Source organism: Folsomia candida, unplaced genomic scaffold (assembly GCF_002217175.1).
Source record: "Folsomia candida strain VU population unplaced genomic scaffold, ASM221717v1 Fcan01_Sc031, whole genome shotgun sequence".
NCBI lineage: Eukaryota > Metazoa > Arthropoda > Collembola > Entomobryomorpha > Isotomidae > Folsomia > Folsomia candida.
This window is the reverse complement of record NW_019091223.1, coordinates 1,361,679-1,369,544: the sequence shown is the minus strand read 5'-3', so window position 1 is coordinate 1,369,544 and position 7,866 is coordinate 1,361,679.

Below are 7,866 nucleotides of genomic sequence, written 5' to 3'. Positions count from 1 at the left end.
TAGTTCTAAACATTTCGCGGATCAATTGTACAAGAACCGGGAACAAATTATTAAAATATCTCAAGAAGGAGTTCTATGTAGTGTGTGCCACGTCCAGTGATGGGAATTGAGCTTGAGCAGTCTCAAATCTTAACATTTCAACCTGTTGAAAAATAAGAGCTACTCAAACATTCAGCCTTTGAGCCTTTAAACCTCATTCATATCAACCGGGAATTAGAGTCAGTTTCGGCTTCCTACCTATTTCGCGGGTCATTTGTTTGTACAAGACCCCTAAACATGCTAAGTATTATATGTAAATAGTACTTGAAATATCCCAAGGTCAACATTAATTTGGTTGATCCTCCCACTTCATGAACATATTTACCTTACACCCACCGTGGAACCTTTTTTTAAGCCACTCCGCGATTGTGGAACCAGTTGTATGAAAAAATCGAAGGGTCATTTGTACAAGATCCGTGAACTACATACATAACTATTAAAATGTCTGGACCAGGAGGTCCATATTTTTTATGCCACCCTTCATCATCATAAAGTAAATATTTAATTATCAGACCTGTCGGAAAGAAACTAGAATCCTAGCCCGTTTTGGTTTCTAGAAATTTCAGGAATCATTTGAATGTTGCATCAGATAGGTGAAAATTGATACAAAGAAATTCAATCTTTTCAACCGTTGCTCTAAGAAAAAGACAAGCATTTTAAATTATAAATTCAGATTTGAGTTGCTAAATAAATAATTCACAGATCATTTGTACAAGATCCGAGAAGAAAGCAGTAAACTAAATTTCGTAGCAAAGAGGTCTACACGTTTATCCTAATTTATTTTTAGAACAGGCTGTATAACATTTTCCAATGAGTTCAGTATGATATGTATTTAAATACTGAATTTTAAGAGTTTCACCTGTTATAGAGTGAGTGAAATATTAATGCTCTGCACATGATGCACTGTATTTCGCATGTGGGATTCTTCTTAAAGCTTAATTATAAATTACTTATTCATGGCAAAAGTTGCTGCAGGTATTAGCGACAGAACCGGTGGTGAAATTATGCAAATATGAATATCGATGACAGTTCGGTGTAAAATTAATGACGTTAATTTTATCGCTTTGGGACACATTCTCATTTTTTGGTTTTAGCAATCGTATGTATGCAGTTAGGTGTTCAATTTTTGGCGGTCTAAATGTTTCAAGCAGATAAATATAATAGTAATATTATGTACCTGATTAGTTTTCTACCGTTTCATTGATATGCATACTGAAACGATGTTGGTATGTGTAAGGTGGTTCGGTTAATAAAACGTCTCACGTTGTAACACGATTAGAATATTAGAATATTCCATTTACTTAGAATTTTACTGGAAGAGGATTTATTGACGTCTCGCAGTTAACTCACGACTGGCTTCGCATTTGCTCAAACATGATTATTAAACTAAGTAAGTTTGATGGACTTATTGTTGAATAAGCTTATTTACAATTGGTTGAGAGTGGCGTGTTACCTTTCGCTGACTACGCATAGTTGCTCAATCCTTAAACGGGGATAGTTATTTCATGAACTAACTAACTTAAAACATCATCATGATCATCATCACGTGTCACAGGACAGACACGAATGAATGAACTAATGATACGTGTGGATTTCTTTTGATTTGATGTAACGTCTTACATATATAGCTTATTCTATATGAGGGTCTTAACAATACATATGTAGGAAAATTAGAATTCGATCGCGCTATCGGGTAGATTCTTGCTTCTAAATATTATAATTCTATTTAAATATCCGAGAGAATTTATCGCAGTGTCCTTGATTCTCTTCTTAGTGAGCGGCTGGTTTCCTCCCTCACGGTTGAGCTTCATAGGGCGCTGCAGCAATTGAGCATTCACAAAGACATTACCTTACATTGGATCCCTTCCCATTGGGGTTTATGGGGTAATGAAGACGTGGATAAGCTGGCTAAAGAGGCTGCTAGTATAACAACATGCGGTCCAGAGCCAGTTATCCCTGTCAACTCAGCATTTGGAAAATTTGCAATAAAACAATGGGCTCAGAATGATCATCGGGTCTATTGGTCCAACTTACTTAATTGTAAGTTCTCAAAGTTGGCCCTGCCAATACCTTACGAGGGTCTAAGTGGGAAATCACTTGGGCCCACGAGGGATGGTATGAGGCTAACAACTTTTGCCATCACAGGACACTGTAATTTGAATGGGCATCTGTATAAGATGGGTCTAGTTGAATCTCCCATCTGCGAGGAATGCGGGGAAGGGGACGAGACAATGGCTCATATACTTACAGACTGTCCCGCTTACAGTGCCCTGAGATTTAGGACCTTCCTTCGTTCTACCTTAAGGGTGGAGGAAGTATGGGAGTATCCTCTCAAAGACGTGCTGGCCTTTTTAAGGTCTGGCAGATTCGCCAGCTTTGTAGCTGGGGAATCGAGAGAGGCTCCGACACAATAATCGCATGCGAGTGCATTGAGGTGTCTGCGATAGGTCCAACTGGTGACCTGCGCAGCTGGATGTCTACCCCTATGGGTAGGAATCCTCCTCACATAATACATACATACAAATATCCGAGAGAAACAAAGTACTAAAATCTATGAATAAAGAGGTCCATGGAGGGCGCAAAAGTTCTCATTTTCGTGGACACATTCCACGTTTTGGTTTTGGGGATCATACGTGGTGGCAGTTTGGTTTCTTCATAGTCCAAATGTTTGCTTCACCGTTATAAATGAGGTAGGAAGAATTGACCAATCCTTGTTAGCTTTCACCTTTTAAGCAGCTTGCATTCGTTGAGACACATGAAACTTAGGATTAGAATACAGTCGACCAACTTTCGGGTAGATTTTTGTTGCTAACAATGCGATGGTGTGAAGTGGTTATCGCCGATATCCACGGGACAAATTTTAAATTGTTAACGCTCAAAAATAAGTGGACCCATATATTTTCGTTTTTCTGAATGGGCATGTTTACACACGTGGTGGAATTTTCCAAAAAAAATTTCAGCTAAAATTCGGATTTTTAAAAACGCTAAAACTTTTCGAATTTTAACCCGATTTCAAAAATTAAGCCCAATTTGTGTTCAGAATTACAACCCTGAGAACATTAGAATTCATTTTCCGAAATCGGGTTATGAAATCGGGTTAAAATTCGAAAGGTTATAGCGTTTTCAAAAATCCGAATTTTGGCTGAAATTTCTTTGGAAAATTCCACCACGGGCGTAAACATGCCCATTCAGAAAAACGAAAAAATACGGGTGAAATTATTTTTGAGCGTGAGCAATTTAAAATTAGTCCGGTGGATATCGGCGATAACCACCTCACACCTCCTCATTATAAGTATATTTCACGGGTCACTTGTAGCAGATCCGAGAGAACAAAGTATTAAAATATCTTAAGCAGGAGGTCCAAAGATGTAAACTTAGTTTTTCATTTGCTTTACGTTCATACTGATAAATCTTGAATTTTAAGATTGGCACCTTTCCTAAAATTATTTATTAAGAAATTAGATTTCTTTCTAATATTATTAGTAATTCATGACATTCATATACATAAATACATATGTATGTATCATGGTTTCATGGTTCCAGTTGCTGCTTGTATAAGCGACAGAACTGACGTTGCAATCTTTGTCAACTGAAATTCAGGGCAGCATTAATACAATCCTTAAATTATTTCTAGGCGGCATTCTCTATTCTTGGTTTTCGTGTTAGGTTGGTTCAACCTTTTCAACCTTTCACTGCTTGAGAATAAGTTCCAGACATTTTGGATTCGATGTAATTTCCAAATATTTCACTCTTGTGCAAGGTCCGAGAATAAAATATTTAAAAGCATTATTTGAACCAGGAGGTCTGTAAGCCTTGTTGATTTCCCCATCCTTCGTTTGTTTTGCGTTCATTGTTATGAATCTCGAATTGTATGCAAGATATCACAAAATACTCTCAATTGACTGTTCTCATTTACACAGGATGGTTATTAAACTAACAAGGGACACTCACGACCTGTCGTTTGAGTCCAGGGTACCCACTATGTTTTTTAGAATCTACTGGGACCCCTGATGAAGGATTCATTCTTATTTCCGTGTAAAACTCATATTTGGCCCAATGGCGTGGCGCCAAACTTAAAAATTTGCATTTTCGACCAATTTCAAACCCGGTTTAAACAGCTGTTTTAAAATGAAAAACCATCAAATTTGGCGAATTTGGCGCCACGCCATGGCGCCAAATATGAGTTTTACACGGAAATAAGAATGAATCCTTCATCTGGGATCCTAGTAGATTCTAAAAAACATAGTGGGTACCCTGGACTCAAACGACAGGTCGTGAGTGTCCCTTGTAAGATTTAAGGAATATGTACATAATTGTATAATCAGATCTTTAAATTGATTAGCAGATCGGTCATCTATGCGTGAGGTGTTGGTCATTCCTGCTGACTACGCATATTTGGCCAATCTCCAAATCCAATAGTTTTGACCATAACAAAATGCAAAGCTTTCGCCTCGATTTTGTGGTCTCAAGCATGTGGTCTCAAGCATGTTAAGAGTCATTTGTGCAAGATATTAGATCAAAACTATTCAAATGTGTCGATCAGAAGTTTATTCTTCCATGAGTATGGTGCCCATCCCAATGATGCTACGTTCAGCTCGATTAATTATATATTAAAATTTAACCCTGTTCGAAAATAAGAGCTATTCTAAACTCAAGATAGTCAGCCTTTTTGACCCTTTATTGACTGAGGAACACAAAAAAAACCTGAAATAACTATTTTGCGGGTCATTTGTACAAGACCAGAGTATTAAAATGGCTCCACAAAGAGGTTCAGATTTCTCTGCATCAACTTTCACTCACGTTATGTTCATCGTGATGATTTCTGAATGCTAAGAATTCAACCTGTCCAGAAATAAATATATCATATTAAACTCTTCTGACCTTTTATTCATTGGGCCACACACGAAACTTCAAACTTTCAGCTAATTTTTGGGTCCTAAATATTTCACGGGTCACTTGTAGTAGATCCGAAAGAACAAACTATTAAATTATCTTAAACAGGAGTTTATAATATATATATAACTTTAGTTCCGTCACATTTTTTATTTACTTAACTTTCATCCTGATGAATCTTGAATTTTAAGATTTCCACCTTTCCTAAGATTATTTATTAAAGGTCGAATTTCTTTAAAGCAATTATTACTAATTCATGACCTACATATATCATGGTTTAAAAATTAGTTAATAATATTTATATTTATAATGAGTAGTTTAATTTAAAACAAAACATTTGCAATGTTTAAATAAATAAGTTGCTACTGGTACAAGCGACAGACCTGGCGTTGTAATCCATGCCAATTGCAATTCAATGCAAGACAAATATCTATATAAAGTCCTTGACTGTATTTTTATTTTCCGTTAAAGGTTGTTTCAAACTTTTCGACCTCTCCCTGCTTGAGAATATTGAAAGGATGTGGATTTTATAAACTTTGGTTCGGCTCAATTAAACTGTCTAACTTTGTAATTGTCTCACTTTGGAATTTAATTGAAAGAGATTTATTTCACTTGCCTGCTCAACAGTCAACTCACGATCGATTGTTCTCATTTACACAGAATCGTCCTTAAACTCAGGTTAAACCCCCCGTTATCATGAGTGTCACAGCATGGACACGAATTAAAGAAACAGTCATGCATTAACATTTTTAGAAGACTGACTTAATAAAATAATCTGCGTATTATCTACTGACGGAGATTGTGATTGCGAACTCTTCAATTGTAAAATTTCCACCTGTCACAAAATACAGTGAGCAAAAAAATTAAGTGGACCTTTGCGTTTTTTTAATTGCGATATGATCCCGAGCACCTAGAGCTTCGAAACTCTGCACGTAGTTGTATAAACTAATTGGCGAATAATCCCTCGTCGCCGAATTTTAAGGTCACCGCGCTGTCCAAGGTCAGATTTTTTTTACCATTTCAAAATGAGAGGCCAAAATGAAAACTTCATGGGTGATTTTTTTTGGACTTTCTAATATTTTTTATTTGTTGCGGCAAGGCCTCACGAAAAAAATGAGCTATCGTTCGACCGTGTACGATTTTTTTGACGCCCACAGGAATTTTTCGCCATAAGCGGTTTTGTAGGCTAAAATCGTGACCGTGGCGAAATTCAAAGAATTGAAATATACAAAAGCATATATTCAATGTTTATATGGTTTTATATGGTTACTACTCGGAATCACAATTGTAACCAAGGCGGTTAAGTCATATATTGACACCGTTTTGTTTTGAGTGTAGGATTAGTCTTAGAGCTTAATTATTACTTTGTAAAATGTGAAAGTTGCCTCTAATATGTAGGGTTGCCGCGGGTAGCGAAAATCCTACCCGTTACCCGACCCGCTACCCGCCGCACAACTACCCGTACCCGCACGGGTACCCGTGCGGGTACCCGTTACCCGCTACCCGTTATGAGAATTAAGTTAAAGCTAGCCAACATTCAGAATAAATTTGATTTAATCAATTATTTGGGCTGTTCAGTAGTTTGAGATAATGCTATGCAAGTTACCAATGCCATAATTTGCTAGATGTCATTAGATGTTTCTGAAAGCAGACTTTTTGGCTTTTGGAACCTTTTTCAAACTACATCAGAATTTCTTAGCGAATTGTGTAAAAAATCAAGCCAAAAATTAGGAATTATCACTTATCTTTCCGTTGAATAGCCGGTTTAACGAAAACTATTGGGGGCAAAGTTCAAAGTCCACCATGGTTTTCGTCCAGTGGAGGAAAAACATGCAGAACATTTAAATACTTAAAACCTACAGTGCAGACTTGATATAGCCCGAGTCAGGGGTAAATCTGTTTTTAAACTAAAATTATTAAAACTTCGAATTCTTCAATTAAGAGCCTTTAGTAACCCATATACCAAAATTTATCCACCATCACTAAATGTAATCGGCTATCACTAAATTTTTGTTAGTGCACACATTTTTTTCCCTTGGTCACCAGTATCGACTGTGACCATAACTTTGAAACGAGTGTATATTTTTTCTTAAAACTTTCAGGATATTATGTTATCAATATTCGATGTAACATATGTAAATTCCAGCCACGCGGGTGACTAGGTTCATATACATTTGTTGGTGCACACATATTTTTCTCCCTGGTCTGGTCATCTTATTGGGTTGCCCAATAAGGTCCTCTAGATGAAAATTTTTCTTATTTTTCTTCGTATTATTCCATTAGGAGCTATTACCAACTTATCTACCAAATTTCAGCTCGATTTGAAGAATTGAAAAATTAGCATGGGTCACCCCATAGGGTCTGTCCAGGTGAAAATGTGTCGAATTTCAATTCATATTCTTCCATTGGTAGTCATTAACAACCTATGTACCAAATTTCAGCTTTATTGGCTAAGTTTTAAAAATCGGTATGGGTCACCCCCTAGGGTCCCTCCAGATGAAAATTTTTACAATTTTACTTTGTATTCCTTCATTAGAAACCATTATCAACCTCTACACCAAATTTCAGCTTTCTACAGCAATTTTGAAATTTTGATGCATAATACCCACCCAGATGACCCCCACCGGTCAACCACTTGACCGATTTCGCTCATCTTCGAACTTAACTCCTCCTTTGACCCTTACTACATTTGTGCAAAATCTCAAGTGGATCGGATTAGTTTTACGGCAGTTATCGCAAACCAGACAGACAGACAGACGGACAGACAGACAGACGGACATGACGGGTACATAAGCCCTGACTCGGGCTAAAAATTGCACTTTGCCGCCAATATTTTTTTTCAAAGTGGACATTCAGCGGCAAGTAAATATTCTTTATCACGCGGTTCCTAATTTTTAGCTTGACATTTTAATATACTCCCTAGACCATCGTGGT